Source organism: Toxotes jaculatrix, chromosome 22, assembly GCF_017976425.1.
Source record: "Toxotes jaculatrix isolate fToxJac2 chromosome 22, fToxJac2.pri, whole genome shotgun sequence".
Taxonomy (NCBI): domain Eukaryota; kingdom Metazoa; phylum Chordata; class Actinopteri; family Toxotidae; genus Toxotes; species Toxotes jaculatrix.
Genome location: NC_054415.1, coordinates 4,446,648 through 4,464,887, shown reverse-complemented (window position 1 = coordinate 4,464,887; position 18,240 = coordinate 4,446,648).

The window sequence follows — 18,240 nt, the reverse complement described above, 5'->3', positions numbered from 1 at the left end:
CACGCCAGTGGGTGGGAAAAAGCATCAGGGATGAGGGGTGAGGCTTTGGAGGTGATGCACTGGGCGAAGAAGATGGTATAAAGTTGGGTGAAGTGAGGACAGAGCCAATAAGGTTCCTACAAGGGCCCTCATTACTTCAGCGCCATCACACTCCTAAAATGGGCTCCTGGGCTGACTGTCTGGCTCCTCTCTCATCCAGTCAAGCTGATATGTGAGTGAGAGAGAGGGCAGATAGCCTCCTGTGCTCTCCATCTGGCTGCCGACACACACTTTATGTTTACCAATGAGCTCGCCGAGGAGATGGCGTCATTCAGGGCGACAGGTAAGGGTGATTTGCACCCGAAAGCCTGTCAGTTTGGGTCTGTTTTTCCACTTTCACCTCCGTGAACTAAGAGGAGGAGAATTGGGATGGCGCCGAGAAGTTCTCCTTAAAGTGGTTCTGAACAATGACTGCTCCTGTTGTTCCTGACCTGTCTTGTTAGTGTGGCCTCGTGAGTAACTTTTGCACCTGCGCTGTTTTTTTTTTGTTGCATTCTGTGAAGTTCCCACATCTGGATCAGTGATGATGATGAATGACATGACTCCTTTTGCTTCTGTCAGTACAGATGCTGTTCTTCTATCTCATGTGCATTGAATTTTCTTCCAAACACAGGACATCTGATCTAATCTGTCTGTGCTGCCACTACTGCTATTACTTTTACTTATTCTACTACCAGTGCTACAGCTACTACAACTCCTTTGTTTGCTTTAAAGAAGATATGGAATTACTTAAAGTAGCTATAATGATCATTTTCATATAAACAAAGAATGATGACTGCTCGTATGTGAAAGGGGTCGCTCACAGTGACAAACCCACAGTGAATTATCACCCCACTCTCCAGTTACCCCGAACTCTACGAAGCGTCTTCACAGCTTTTAGCTCATTGTTTTGGTTTTCTGGCGCCACCGCGTTACTCTTTTGGTTCACTGTCGTCGGTTTAATCAGAGTTGTTTACAGTAGCAGCAGGAAGCCGTTTTCAGCAAAAAAAAAGTTAATGCAGGCTAAAGGAATTCAGACCCTGTAATGTTTAAAGATGCATTCACTGACTTTTTTTTTCTGAAAACAGCAACCTGCTGCTGACGGCAGTGGTATGGATGCGACTGAGCCTTTCACTGAATGTTGGCTGCAGAGTTGGGTAATTCTCTGTGGGTTCGTCAGTACGAATAACCCCTTTCAGAACATCTGTTTAAATGTTTAATTGAATATCGGTTGTTCTTAAAAAGTACATCTGCCTTGATGTTTTAAAACAGCACAGGAACAAGAATTGTTTCTGTTCATTTTGCATTCAGGCTCAGTTCACCTGAGCTGGCCTGACAGCCAGCAGCTCATATCCTTGGCTGTGCCGGGTGCCGCAGCACTGATTACACTCTGATCCAGCTCAGAACCAAACAGCCTAATTCCAGGAACTCAGATATGACACCTTAGGGGGTCTTTGTGTCTTATCTCAAAGTGAGGTCCAACCATTTAGTGACACAGAACCGAATTGTTCTGCGGAATAAAGAGAAGAATTACGGGCTAAATGGCGGCGATCCAGCGAACAACAGTGCCTCTTATCAGAGCGACGCAGGGCACTGGAGGTTTTACCTCAGCTGAGGGTGAAATACAATTGGGAAGGGAACCAACACAGATGTTGGGTTGTCTGTTATGTCAAAATTCATTTCAGAGGAAAAGGCGAATAGAAATTGAAATGCATTATATTGATCCAGGCATTGTTCTGATGAAATACGTAAAAAGCTTCCTTTTTAAATGTGTTTATATCTGCTTCACAGAGATATAAAAACTCTCTCTCTGTCTGTCTTTCTTTCTGTGTCTCTCTCTCCTCCCCCTTATTTGCTGTGAGTCAGTCTCTATAAAAGAATACCAACTGCACAGCGGTCTCAGTTATGAGGGAAATGTCCTCTCCTAATACCATGCTGACAGATTGCTTTCTGCACCAGCAGCGATGGTCTCTCAAAGCTCCATTGCTAATTCTGTCAGACGTCACACACTTGTGGAGACACTAACACACACACCCCCCCCGTCCCCCCCGTCCCCCCCAGCCGCATCACAAAGACATGAAAAGCCTCATAGTCTGACAGTCGAGCTGAAACTGATGCCTGTCAGCGTGGTAGGCAGCAAAAGCCAAACAGTGAAACACACAGGAACACAGTCACATACACACATGGTCAGTGACCAGTGAGAGCTGACAGCCACAGCAGTGCATCCAATGTGATGAGCACACTCCTCATCACACCACGGAGCATGAGAGTCTGGTTGGATGTCGACGCATCATATCACACGGCGCACTCCCCACTGAAGTCGGATGACTCGGGCTGAGCATAACAAGTTCGACTTAATTCAGTTAAACGTGCGGCTATGCTGAGCCACAGAAAATATAAACAGAGAGAAAAAAAAAAAAGTCCAACGCCAGAACAGCCAGAGCTGTACTGTCACCTCACTGTCAGCTTTTTACTTTTCTACTCCAGCGAATTTGACAAAAAATCTGAAAGCTTTTCAACTTTAGGCGTTGGTGTCATCTGCATGAGTCTTATGAAATCAGAAAACGTCTTATTATCGTTCTGCGTGCTTATAAATGATCTCAATAACTTGTAATGAAATTTCAGTTCTGATGAAAAACATTCAGCAAAGGTTGCTCCAGTGGACGCCCAGTGGGATGGCATTATTACTCGAATGAAAACAGTTTGAAAGATTTGGGTGTATTTCATCCATCCATTTCCTGCGCCTGTACACAATATTAGGTTAATTTATGCTTCTGAAATACACCTGAGCTGCGGCCACAATGGCAGAGGTATCATTTGACCTTTAGAATAAAACAGGTCTGATGACACTTTATTCTTCTGAAGGGACAAATGATACCATTGTAGAAAAGGCCTGTGATGCAAAATGCTTCATTTTAACTAAGTGTTTACAATCAAATGCCCACATGAAACCCTAAAAAGAATCTGTCTGTAACTGTATTATTATATATAATTGGGACCCCAGAGTTAATTATGTAGCTACACAGAGTACAGAAAAGTAATTTATTGCAGACTAAGTAGAGGGTGCATGTTCTCTCCAATGGCACTCAATGCAGGAAACAGATGAGAGGGATTTTGGATGGATTATGAGCATCAGCACCTCACCTCCTCCCACCCTGGTGCGTCTCATTATTAGATAACTGAATATATCATTGTGAAAATGTCTTTGTCTGACTGTGTGCTGCGCAGAATTGCACCTTTTATCAAATAACAACTAGAATTACGACAATCTGGATCCACAGAGAGCGGAGAAGAATGGAGGCTGAAAACTCTCGGCGGGGGTTTTGACGCATCACAAGCTCGGAAACAGAATTACAGTAACAGGTATACACACATACGCATGCACAAATGCGTCCTCTTGCCACTCTTGCTGTCATTTCGTAATTTAAGGGGGAGAAGTGTGGCAAGCCACAAGGAAACTGCACTTCTCTCATTGCAGCCTTATTTTTTGAAGTGACCTACTTGCAGAGAAGAAACTGTCAGGAGATGGAAAAATGCAATGCATGAATGACATCTCGTGTGAAGATGGGAGATGGAATAGAAGCAGCGAGACCAAATTTTCCTCACTCATCCCTCAGAGTGTATATAGCATACCGGCTCATGTTCTGTATATATGTTCAGTGTGATTTTATACTTTTCTTATCCAGCTGCTCCCCACAACCTCCTACCTATTCCCACTATCTTTCTTTTAGTCTCTCCCTCCCTCTTTGCCCATAGGGCAAACTCCAGCTTCTAAAATCTGCTTCAGTGATCTAATTTCTGTGAGTGCTGCTCCTGTCATTGACAGATGTAACTCTGGGAGATATTACAACTCGCAAATACACCTCTCTCCGAACCACACCAAACCCAGATAGATGACGGCTACTAGTTCTTGTTTCTCGGAGTTGGTTGGAGTTTAATTCGCGTCATTACAGCCGAGCAAACATGATGAATAATTGAATTGGGTCTGGACAAACACAGCTCATGATTAAAAATAGACTGTGGCAACATAAAGAGCTCGACAAACACAAATCGGCAGTTGCGGTGGAAAAACGCACGGCACAGACAGGAAATTGGTGGGGTCCGACAATCGCGCCCTGGGGGACAACTCACATGTCCGAACTGATTTAAAACGGAATAAAAAATAAATGAAGGAATTGTGGCTGTAGCTGATAGAGATGAACTCCCTTGCTGTTTGTTGTGAATTCTGTGGGACAGAGTTTGGCTCTCTGTGGCAGTGGCTTTTACTTTTACTTCAGACTGCGAAGCAGGAATACCAATGAGAAATTCATAACTAGGACCGCAGCCAAAGCAAGCTCTCAAAACCTCCTTTCTAGATGGGCCCTGATGTCCCCGCTTAGTGTGGTAATAAGAAACTGGAATTAAGTATTGAGGCCGAGAGAGAGGAGTTTGTAGAACAGGAACGCCTCTTTACATTTCTCACTCCGCCTGTAGGTTGGGGGTTAAGTGGGTATATTAGGCAAAGATCAAAGAAATGATTATGATGTGCTGCGAAGCTGCACTTGAGTCTAAAAATGTTCCTTGGCAATGTGTCATTACTGTAAACGGGTATTACTGCTGCACAGGGTGAGGCAGACTTGACCTGGATGTTTTAAACGACCCAATAAAAAGTGTTATTAACACCCGGATCTCACTTTTTTTCACATCTGAATCAGAAAGTCTTTATTTGTAGGAAAAGTGACGCCAAAGTGCTAATGGTTTTTTTTCTTTACATATTTGATCGCGTTTATTTCTTTTGGGATTTCGTTTGATAAATGGCCAGCCAGTTATGAGTTTAACTTGTAGAGCCTCGGGATGGTAGCAAAGTTTGTCAGAATGTTTTTCAAGCCAAAACCCCCTCAAGCTTCAAACCTATATTTAAAGGAACACTGAAAAAAATGGTGTTGACAAAGTTCTTCGGTGAACTGTCGTGTGTCATGTTTCCCCCCCAGAGAGCGGGGTCGTGACACCACTAAGACCTGACAAGGTTGATCCTGCTCTGCTGAACGGCAGGCACAACTGTTTCCCCCTTTTTGTCATGCACATTATTTGTCTCGCCTGTCACTAACGTGGTTCTCGAAGCAGCGAAATGCACTTTGCTGCTCTAGTCGAGCATCAAGAACAAGGCGTTTCCAGGCTGACGGTGCCCTGAGTGGGTGTCACTCCGGCTGCAGAGGGATGGAGAGGCACAGAAAGAAACTGTGACTGTCTCTGAGCGGCAGTTCATTATAAGGAAATGTTGAAGGGCTTTGTTTGTCTTTTCACCTGACTCTCACTTCAAGGAGCTACATTGCCTCCTACAGTATCTGGACTGCTCCCGCTTCCCTTCAGAACTCACTTGACCCCTCCTGCACTTCCCCTGCCTCTCCCTCCTACAGTGTTTGTTTTCTCTCACCTCTTTACATTTCTATTTTATGCTCTTATCTCCTTCAGAGTGAGCGATATGAGATAAGACTCGAACGGCAAGAGCATATCTGGATTGTTTGTTGTATATATTATATTCCAGCTCCTCTTCTGCTCTGAAATAGTAAACAGGTAAGTTTCTCTGGGTTTTCAGAGATCAGTGGGAATATTACCTGTCATTTTAACAGAAAATAGATGTGTTGTTAAAGGCCAATGTCCAAAATAGATGTATTTATGTGATTATTTCTATCGCTATGCCTTTATTTTTCCCACATTGGCTGAAATTTCTAATAGTCCTTCATGTGTGGAGCCCCAGCTGATCCACTCCTGCAAAATGCCTGGGAAACAACAGTAGCGGTAATTGCGAGGATTCCTGTAAGCCCCATCACCAGCCCGCGAAAGGTCAAACAGAGTGCTGATTGTTGTGTCACAGCGAGCAACATCTTTCCAGTCTCCGCTGAGTGCCATCCCGCTCTCGTCTAGAGCAGAGGGGGATGGCAAATGCGGCAACAGGGCCATGCATAAAAGATGAGTCATGAAATAATGTGAAAGTGCATATGAATGAGTGTGTAAGTGCATGTCTTTGAGTCTGTGTGTGTGTGTCTCTGTTGCAGTGGACAAGAAGAAGACACACTGTACCCACTGCTTCTTTTATCTGCCCCTTGTCATTCTTTTTCTCACTTCTTTTTCCTGTATCTCAGGGGGATAACAGAACAAAACAAAATGAAATACATCCAATGACTTCTTCTCTGAGTCTCGCCATATTTCAAAAGGTGGACAGGTTGTGCGGGTGGGGGGGGGGGGTTGCCGTAAAAGAGGTTTTGTTTGTACGACACGGCGAGAGAAAGGGCAAAAGTTTGTTTCTTCAGAGCGAACTCGATGTGAAAGTACAGCCAAGGTGAAGCGGAGATGAGATCCGGCAAAAGAACTACAGAAAGATTGTGTGCATGTACACACACACTCATGAAGGATTGTCCTCTGTATGTGCGAGTGTGTAGATGATTATGCATCTCCCTGAACCACAGAGGAGGAGAGAGGATGACAGATTTCTCTCCCCTTGACTGTCAGCGCTCTGGTCTCTGTGTGGGCTGATAACGCAGGAGCTTGCTAATTAATTACCGACTGATGCGTTTATCGTTGAGCGCGAGCATCTATAACAGTCAAACAACTGTGGCCTTCAGGATTTTTTTATGTGAACAATGGGTCAGAAAACTGTGTAACGTAACATGAATTGTTCACAGTGAGTCATCGCCCAACTCTGCAGTTCCCCTCAGTTATATGGAGCTTTTCTTTTTTTAGCATCTTTCAGCTCTTTGTTTTGGTTTCACAGTCTGCAGCTTTAATGTGTGGTTTGCTGCTCTCAGCCTGGTTTCCAGATTTGGTTTTCCATTAAAACACAATCACATTTTTTTTTAGTGAAACAGTTCACTGCTCTCAGTTTACTGACTTCAATTTCTTGAAAATTCCTTAAAACAAGCAGAGCAGCAGGAATAAAGTTTCATCTAAAATCTAATAAAATCAATAAATCTAGGCTACATGACATTGGCATGGCTTACAGGGACACTTAATGGAACTGAGCCATCATTAATGTTTTTAATTACACCTGTGACAAGTCAAAGTGTCTGCTGTGGAAAAAAGGTCTTTTGTGTTACGAAAAGTTGGACACCAAAAAAATTACATGCCATTACGAGGAAAAGATGCAATTAACACGAATAAAACAAAGACAAAATCGACGCCTTTTGAAATTTAGACCCTAATAGTCTGGAAGATAAAGATCAAAGCTAAAAGCTAATGTGAAAATTGGAGAGAGAGCTGTGTCATGAAAAGTTTCCTGGCAGTGTCTCGTGTCTCCAAGTGAGTTTCCATCTCCGCAGCTCTTCTGCTTCCACATTATAATTAATGTGACAAAACCAGACCATTATGGAGAGGACTGGCTGCCTCTGTGGGCCGCTGCATTACATTTCAACTTCCGTATGAACGGGCCGGGTTTCAGGGGAAAATGTGTTGATATGCTTTATCTATCTTTAACCACAAAGTTTCAGCGTCATCGTTGTGCACATGGAACCAGGAGAGTTTGGGGAAATATAGATTTAATTTTGAAAAACCCAAACAACATAGCGTCTCTTAAGGTTTTAGAGTCATAGTCGAACAGCCGTGGTGTTAAAAACAGTCTCGAGGGCCCTACACGAAGCTCCTGTTCATGTAAAAAATCTACCTGAGCCTTCAATATGATCTGTAAAATCTCAACTCCACCTGGTCTGCGGTGTAAAAGATAATAAAACTTGAGATAAATGGCAGCAATTAAAACCCTCGACTACTGAATTTTTAATGAAGTGGAGATATGAGAACATCTCAGAAAGCTGTGAGAGTCAGAGTAGTTTAAAGATGAGATAAAAGCATCAATGACCTTCTTTAAATCTGTGGAGGATAATAATGTTTTGATGTTTGAAACGATCCTCAGCTGGCAGAGTGGATCATTGTCTCCAGCTTCTGAAAGTCACTTCAGCATCTAAATTAACTCTTAGGGTTTCAGGCCTTTGGCTCGAAGTTGAAGGACAGACCTTCAAGATCACTTCAAATTAAATTTTTTCTCATCATCATCCAGGTTGTCATAAACGGCTGTAAAGGGAGAATTATTGCCCTGGGCCAATCTTGTTTTCCACAGTCTTGTGACACTATTTGATGTTGCATGGTGATTGGGCTTGCATCCCCACACCTTCCCCATCCCGCCTACTGCTCATCTCTTTGCCAAACCTCCATCATTTTACACATCCTGATGACTGAGTTGACACGAATCCTTTTATTCCTGCCATCAGATGCTCCAAGCACAATTTTCTTCTTCTTTCATTAACCTACATAAACATGTCTGCCATTGCAATCAAATGCAAATGACTCACTTGTCATGTTTGGGGTGTTTAATTCTGTTTTTAGACTGATTTAGCATTCATAAAGTGGAAGAGAGGATGTTAAAAGTACAACTTGAAAAGAGAAAACACGAATTTAAAAAAGATCATATTTTACATTTGCATTTGATGGAGCAACTAACAACAACAATCCAGTTGGCTAAGTACATCAGTCATTTGTCAGCGCAAGTTTATCTGGGTTACTCTCCCTATTTAGAGCGTAACATGACCTGTGCTGGTTGACTCCATGCATTCATGAAAGTCTTGTTTTTATAAGAGTAACTTAAATGTCTTTGTTGTTGTTGTTGTTGTTGTTGTGGAGTCATTTTCCTTTTTATAGCTTGCTTTTAAAAAACTGACACTTGCATATCAAATATTCCTGTGATGTGTCAGACAAAAGCTGGAAATCACACTCCATGATTCAAGGCAAGAGCGAGAGTGGAGTACAAAACACAAACAACACAACTGCACAATGTGTTCCATAGAATGAACAACGCTTCCTCTCAGAAATGATGTTTATATACTACTAATTTGTTTTCCCAATTATGTTGCTTTGGGAAACGTAAATGCTCTCTGGATTATGTTTACAGGCAGTGCTTTTCTGTGTGTGTCTGTGTGTGTGCTACTATTATGTGCAGCACAAATTAAGCGCGTCATCAGTGAACATTTGCTCATTAGGTTGGTGAAAATGTAACCCGGGCAGTATTATGTTTCCTTCAAAATCTGTTTGCTACGTAATTTCTAGAAGACAGGGCACGCTAGACATGAAGGATTAAGACGATCCAGTACAAAGGTGGAAGACACAACTTAAATGCACTAGGGGGTGGGAAGACAATTGGACACAGGTGCAACACATTAGGGCGGGGCAGGTAATCAAACAGGTGGGAAACACAGAAGGGAAGGAAGTAAATCTGAAAAGAGACTGTTTTGGTTTTGAGGTTCACAAACTCATCGTGATACTAATCAGTGAATGCAGCTTTGAAGTTGCCATAAATATTAAGTGTATGTAGTTTGATAAATGTCCTACACATATGCACAAAATAAGGTAATAATATGACAATAAAAAATGCATCATCATCATCATAAAGCACACGAGCTTGTGTGTCTGTGAGTCACCATCTACACCTAAATGTCTCTGCCCTTCTTCTTGTCTCTCCAGCTGAAGCTGACAGCTCATCTTAGTGAATCATGACGCCATAATCCACAGAGATTAGACTCATATGAGGCATCAGTATCAGAGCCACGACTTTGGAGCAGTGTGGACCAGTAGGGATGGATAAATGATCGTCATCCCGGGCACAACGAGACGTTAGCACACTGATGCTGCTATATTCATTTTCCATCCATCGTCCAACCTGTTCACCCCTGCTTTTTTAAAACCCTTTGTCCCTGTGTGAAGCCCATTACTGATCTTTATCAAGATCACCTGTCAGTCTCACTGCTGCCGACTGCAGTTCACACTGAGCTCATTCTTACAGTGGAAGATTACAGGAGTCTTTTTCATAGCAGGGTGCAGGAGGTGAGCAGAGCAGCATCAGGGTTTTTTTTTTTCCAGAGGCATATTTTACTTACACTGAAATAGTAATGTGGATACAAGAATATACTGTATGATCTGATTCTTTTAATATTTAGGAGTTCTACAGCTCTATGGGTGTTTTCAAAGTCTGACGCTGTGCCCTCTGTCTATTTTAACCGTCTACTACTGTTTCTTTTCTTTAAGCCTATATTTGTTTACCTCTGGGCAACCCGGCACCAATAAAACTATGCGGAATTAGCTATTAGCAGTTCCTGTTTGCAGTGTACCCTCTGATGTACAGACACTTGATTACTTTGATACTGAAGAAAAATTAGGCAGCAGCCAAATCGGCGAGCCAGACTACAACATGTAACTAACCTCCTGGTGTTTTTCAGAGTACTGGCACACACCTGTGTCTTTAGACTGAAGCCACGCCCCGCAGTTTGAAAATCTTTTTTACTGGACTACTAATCAGGCCCCCCGTGGAACAGTTTAGAGGTTACCAACCTCTACCTGTAGGCAAAGCTAATTATTCATTCCTAATCGTTCAGTCTTGGGATTCAAACTGGCAACCACCACATTAGTTGGCACAGATGGGCCAGGGAGGCGCTGGAGAGTGTCGAAATTGCTTCCAAAGGGAAATCCTTATTGTTTACACAAGTTACTCCTGCTTATCACAAAGTCATTGCAGCCTGAGGCGGATTATACAATGATGCACTGCCCAAAAAAACTAAAGTGTGTGTTGAGTGGAAGGAGCAACAAACTGGTCTCACTGTGCAATGGTGTGAGTTTGACACAGCAATAGCTTCTGTCGAGTGTGTAAGTGTGCGTGTGCGCGTGTGTGTGTGGAGATAGAGGGTGAAATCGTGCACGAGCTTCTCCAGTGAGGAGAATGCGTGTTCTGCTCATGCTCCGCTGAAGCATGAAAAACACTGTGGACGAACGAGCTGGCAGCCAAATCAACACACGCTGTCGGTCAGACAAGATTTTAACTTCTTCTCTGCTGAGCTGTGACCTCTGAGGACTGAAGAAAAGTCAGCACAGGAAATCACTTCATCAGTTCTCTGCATCTTGTGCTAGAAGACTGAAGGTTATGACATTAGGGCTGGATGAAACCATCTGAATCAGTATCACAAGATTAGAGTTACAAGAGTATTTTTCCAAATTTTTGACAGCAACTCATTTTTGTTAGTTTTTACTAACAGTTTGCTTGTGAATCATTAACTTAGACCACAGAAAATGATAAGACAGTCATATAATTATAACACAACTCCAGTGAAAGTCATAATAAAGGATGATATTGAATTATTGCCCAGCCTCATGTCACATTGTAAAAGTGCTGTCTGTGAGTCCTTCTGAATTTCATCTCTTCAAAGCTAAAAAACAAAAAAAAAGAGAGACAGTCCTGGAGACTGATGATTCAAACACTAATTAGAAGAATTTAAGGTGACTCAGTGGCAGGTTCTCTGAAACAGCAGAAAAATATCCCCATCAGCTGGAGGAGAGTAAAGCAGCCATGCTGCCATCTGCTGGCGAAAAAAGTCCCAGTTAAGCTGCCAGACAGGAACTTGATATGCTGCTGCACAGGGAGCTGCACACAGAGAAAACCAATGAGCAGGAGTTCTGCAGATAAAAACAACACACACACACACACACACACACACACACACACACACACACACACACACACACACACACACACACACACACACACACACACAGAGAAACAGGGATACACTGCAGGGTCATAGCCTCAAAATTAGGATGAGCTGCAGGTTTGATTCCAGGCCTTTAATCTGGGCAAGGACATCTCTGGGAAAACCTCACTCCACCGTGTTACGAGTCAACTTCTACTGTATCGACAAGGTTTAAAGGCGTGCACACACACACGCACACGCACGCATGCGCGCGGCAGTGGGCCTGAAGTCGCAGCTGAGTAACTGTCATATCGATTCAGAAGCTTCTCCTCAGCTCTGCCGGCGATTCACGCCTGTAGGTAGTTTCTCCCATTGATCACTGTCCTCTCGCACTGATCGACCTATCAGCCACCTGACTGAAGATACATCTCACAGCTACCGCGGGTCGTCTACGGCTTAATCCACTTATGCTTTCCTAATTACTGGAGTGTGTCAGAAAATGGAACACAGCATAATTTCATCCCCATGTTCTCAGATAATAACACCGGCCATACACCATCACCACCAGCCCTCCGCTGCTATCGCCCGTGGGCAGCCCCGTGATGTGACTTCCAATGAGTTCCTCTTTCTCAGAAGAGCCAAGGACGATCGTTCAGAGCAGGAGGCGGTTTGGATGGATATGCAACGGCGGACATGATCCTCTCTGTTGGGCAAACAATGGGGTGTTGTTTTGATGCACGATCACATCACAGGGATGGGGTGGAGTGGGGTGGGGAGGGGGCACAAATCGATCACTTGTGCTGCAGCACACATGGACGGGGAGATGGACAGACAGGAAGTCAGGGACAAACTCTATCTTACACTTATTCAATCAGTCCCACTGTCTCTCATACAAATCCATTTTCCTTCTTCTGTGTGGGACACACACACACACACACACACGCACGCACGCACACATACACACACAGACCCATGCTGAGATGAAAGCCACAGATGACATATTGATTTCTGAATACTGACTTACTGTTTTAGTTTCATGGGATAACACTGCGTTTCATCGCTTCACTCTGCTCGGCTGGAGCACAACTGCTTATTTTAGACACAGGGAATCCTCCATTAAACTTTATCCAAGGGGGAGGGGGGTTCTGGAAAACAGGAAGTGAACGGTGGAACGTCCAAAACAATACTGTACTTCAAGGGGACATCTGTTCATTTTCTCTGAAAATCCTCTGAAAAAAAAAACAAAAACACGATTGGCCGGGGAAGGTTTTTTTTTCCTGCTGTGATGAAATGATATTGTGGTGAAGCAGGTGGGGTGGGATCGAGAACACACACGCACGCACGCACAAATAAAGGGCACACGCACACGAATCATCTGATGGATGCAAACCACGCGTGTCCTTGGTTGATGTGCTGTTTCCACAGCAACACGGGGTCTTTATCGTCATCACATTGCGCGCTGGGTTATGCCAGTGCAGGAGCTCTTTAAATAGCCACCAGCAGATCACAACACATGATTAGGCCAACCTTTACGAACTCTCCAACTGCCTGTGTGGTCACCGCCATAATAATAATAATAACAACAATCCCTTATTTATAGACCACTTTTCAAAACAAAGCCCCAGTGGTGCTTCACACCCTGCAGAGACCCAAAAACCAAAGCTGACTGCATGACAGAAGAAGAGAAGCAGGGAGGAAGAGTGGTGGTTCAAAAAAAATTAACGGAAAATGTGAAAATAAATGAATAGTTTCAGGTGCAACGATGCAAGAAATGGAATAAACAACAGACAAGGCAACTGAAATATAGATGAGGATTGAGACACAGATCTGTGAGGCTAAGACTGTTTACCATGTTTACTGCCTTAACTTGGTGTCTTAGCATGCTCAAATTTGTTAATTAGCATTAAACACTAGACTACACATGAGCCTAATGGGAACATTGCAGGTATCTAGCTGTAAATCAAAGTATGGAGAATCTAATATTTTGAACTGATAATTGTGCCAAAGGGAAAGTTAAGGGGATCACAAAAGTTATTACAGTTCAGTTTACTTAAGATTACACAAGAAAAGTCAGCAAAGTAAGCAGTTTTCATCATCTGTGGATCATACAAAACTGTCCAAAACTGTAAGGCAGTCCATTAATCAGTTACTGAGATGTTTCAGTCTCTGGACTCGACTAAAAATGCCAAAATATACATATGTACACATACAGTGTCTTTTCATAGCAGCTGAGCTTTATATTGGTCATTAGCATAGTGAAAACATGGAGACGATCCTTTCCTGATCTGATCCTTTCTCTCTAGTATAAACAATTCAGTGCTGCCTGTGATTCTGCAGATTAATTGTAGAATTGTGACAGTTTGTATGACAAATAACCCCAGTGACAGATGTAGACAGCTTCACAGATTTACCAGGAAAGCTGCTAAACACGCTTTACTTTCAGTTGTGATGTTTTTTAGCACACTGTTGTGTTGAGTCATTCTCCCTATATGTGAGTTTTCTCTCTCCTACATGAGACAAAGCAGCATCACCACTGCAGGTTAATTGTCTGCTGCAGTGCCCACGGGGAGCGCTCTTAGCTGCGTGTTTTGAAGCCACCGTCGCTCCTTTATTCTTTTTCTGTCTTGCGTGGCAGATGTTTGAGGGTCAGTTTGTGCTCACGCACACTTTTGCATTTAGGACAGATAGAACTGTTCTATGAATAATTTGGCTCCTCTTCAAATACAATAAAACAACAAAAAAAGAAATTATTCAAGGCAAGGTGCAGGTGCCAGGTTTAATGACATTTTATGACTCCGGCAGTCAAATAACAGGACACACACCATTAACTCAGACTATTTATACCAACGTAATTTGCAGTTTGATTAGATATCCTTCAAATGGCTTATTTTGCATTCAAACCCATGACACTTGACACTTTTCTTTTTATTGGTTGCTTTATTGTTACCTTGTTTTTCTCCTCTGTTTTGACCCTGCTTAGTGTTTGATTACTGAGTATCTCTTCACTGTGTAGCGGTTTGAATTTCAAATGTGATCCATACCCTTTTCTGCATATAAAAACATGTAGGCGGCCACAGCCATTTACAGTCCAGGCAGTAAAATGTGTTGTAAAGCCTCGGCAATGTCAGACTTTAGAGAATAATGAACCGTTAATGAAGATGGACTAATTAATGTCCTAATGAATGTCAGAATCATGCAAAGTGTTTATGTAAAAGTTATCTGACATAATTTAACATATGTCAACTGCTCAAAACTCAATCTCAAGCATTATTTTTTTTTTTACTATGATTAGTATTATATGCTATTATATAAAAAATATTTATACTTAATGTTAATTGCATCTGTAAATAAATCTTTTAGCTAGTTTAATATTTATATTACCACATTCATTTCTAATACTGGGACATAAATACATTTTTATTTGCTGCATGGCACAGACACACACACACACACACACACACACACACACACACACACACACACACACACACACACACACACACACACACACAGATATATACCCCCCATGGCTATGCATCATCTCTTCCACACTGCTTAGTCACAGATGAGATTATCAGCGAGCTGTGGGTGGGGGCTGACTCATGTGGGAAACATCAATCGGAGCTGTGTCAACATTAAGGTGTAGCGACATCAGCTGCATCTAACCAGCAACTGGAAATGTAGGAAGTGACAACAGTCTAATCCAATAGGATCTAAACGCCTCTGCGATACTGCCACATTTATGATATTACACCTCAGGAAATTTGCACTAATTGGTGAGCCTCGGTGTGAGCTCATACTGAAGTCAGATGCAGTGTGGGAGAAATTTCTCTAGAGGGTGCTATGAGTCCAGGAGCCAGGGCTGACTGTGCTCCATGCTGGAACTGTAAATGTGACACAGCGTCTAATATAAAAGTATTTTAACACATTTAATCAGTATATTTTTCAACAGAAAAACAACCAACAAGTGATTCTCTGTTGAACAAGGCAGAAAGAAAAATAAATTGACCAAAGTAAATAAAAAAAAGAAACTATTTCACATTGGAATCAAGTAAAAAAGCTTCACAACGCTGCAACCCTTTTGCCCTTTTAAAAGTGAGATTAGAAAAGTCGATTAAACGGCCGGTTAAATTGGATAATGTTGCAGTGCAGGAGCCTGCTAATGTGCAACGACACCACATAAAGCCATTAAGTGGACGCTGGCCGTGGTGTATCCACTCTGACACTGTTTACTGTTGACAGTCAGCTCCACCTCCTCCCTTTCTCCCTGTTAGATCACAGACTGCTCCGGCTCAGCCACCCTGACAGCAATTTCCGGATACAAAGATGAGGCGGGCTTTTGTGTGTGCATGTGTGTGTGTGTGTGTTTGTGGGGTGATGGGTGTGTGGACGTGCTGGTGAGCAATCACAGAGTGATAAATAATTTAAGCCAGTTTTCTGGCATAAAACATGTGGGAACAGAAATGACTTCAAAGGACACAGACGGAGAGAGGCTGATAATTACGGCTCCTATTGATTATGTGCTTTGCCTCTGTGAGATTTTTTTTCTTTTGTAATTAGGCATCGGATTCCACTGGAAGTGCCTCTAAGTGACCATTTACAGGATTAAATATAGATGAGTGCTGGTCTGAACCCTGCAAGCCCCCACTCCCTGTTCCATTAACAACTATATCTCTTTATGCTTCACTTCACCAGCTGATGAATACAGATGACAACATTCAGCTGAAAGCGGTTCCATTAGCATATTTACTATACGTAGGAACATTTGTGCTTTTGAGTGGATGAATCTGAAAACACTCTTCTTCTTGCTCCATCGACTCAGAGCAGGTGGTCAGGTCAGGTAATGCTGCGAGAGGACGCTCCCACACCCGAGTGACATGTGAGCAAATGGGAGCACATTGGCCTTAATTGCGAAAAGAGGGACAAAGCAATGATTTGGTGCCATGATATTATGAATAAGGAGTGATTCATTCACAGCGAGAGCAGCAGAAGGCTGCTGCCCACAGACAGGCTGACTTAGCGGAGGAGGGAGGGGGGTCCTCTTCAAAAGTCAAGAGCCAAAAGAAAACTTAAAATAACCTCCCACTTTTCTAATCCCCACCTCCTCTCCCTATAGTTCTAATATATTAAGTTTGCTGCGTTTAAACTTATTCTCATCAAGCCAATATAAAGAAGAGGCCAGAATAATGGAAGGACTGAATATCAACTGAGGAAACATTATCTGCTCACAAAGTCTGTTTGACGTGGTCAAAAGCTACAGAACAAACAAGTAAGTCGACCTTGAGTGTAAATTGTTTCATCATCTGCTGTGTACATAGCTGAATGAAGTGTCTGGCTCAATTTCAAAATAAATGTCTCTTATAGTACATGTTCGGTTAATATTTCAGTACACCTCCCAAACACAGCATCCTCTCTCAGCTTCACAAGTCAAGGAAAGCAGAGGACAGCAAATCTCTCTCTCTATCATCGCCAGGACACTATGTGCCCATATGAACATAACAATGTTTGTTTTTTTTACCAAGCCTGAAACACATTCAGGCTTGGTAAACCATGAGATGTGATTGAAACTGCTGATAATTCCTGGATAATTCAAATTCAGAGCCTGATATATCCTGAGCATGACCACAGCAACAAGTTATTTTTGGACTGGTAACATGATATTGGAATTTATGTGGGGAAAGTTACGCCACTTTAACACGTCGGTGGGTGTCGTTCACAGTTTTGGTTAAAAAGCTCATGTGACTGGCGCCGGACCATTGCTGTTCCTCAGCAGTGGGCACGCAGGAATGTTAAGAGGGTGAAAACGCACTGTTTAATCCCAAACATCCTCATCAAAGGCTGCAGGGCTGTTCTCACTGCACTATTGTTCAGACAAGGGGGGGAGGGAGGGGGAGAGGGAGGGAGCACAGAGCAGGCCTGCTTTGAAAATCAGCGTGCCCTTTACTCGTTATTAATCATTGATTATGTGCAGACAGGATTTTTTATAGACAGACATGCAAAATATGGAAACAGACAGCGTATGCACAGAAGTATGGACCGGTGGTTCTTTGTACAGTATAGGGATATAGAGATGCTCAGATGTGGGTCTAACAACCTGTTAAGTTGCTTGGAGCTCATCCATACTTGTTGGCAGTAGTGGTTGTACAGTGAGTGGTTGGACTCCTGCTCAAATAAACGACAACCCCGTTCACAATCCTGCACAGCTCTGACTGGCACAACTGATTTCACAAACAGGAAACAGCTGTCAATGAGCACAATGGCAAAGCTCTTTAAATTGATTCACAGAAGCTACAACCTGGCTAAAAACGGTAGCATTTCAGTACATTTCATTAAAAAAAAAGCAAAAATCTGAGAAAAGTCAGAGAGAAAATGAATATTATTTGAAGTAGCAGAACAGTTTTTTTTTCGTCTCTTTTACCTTGTGAATGGTTTCGCAAACCCACAGCTGTATCTCCTGACTCATTGATGGGTCCACACCCCAGGCCGGAAACCACTGGTATAGACAATAAGATACACATTCACACATCAACTGACTACAGCGTGGAAAGCAGCGCTTTAAGAAAGACTCCACATTGCATCCAACAAAGGAACCGGCAGGATCAGAGAAACCAGGGACGAGGCAGAACAAATCAGAGAGCTGGAGGGAATTAAAACTAATCACATGGATACAGAAAAGGGAATTATTGAGGACGGGACAAAAATAAGAAAGTTATTAAATGACCATGTCCATGCCAGCTGTGGGCCA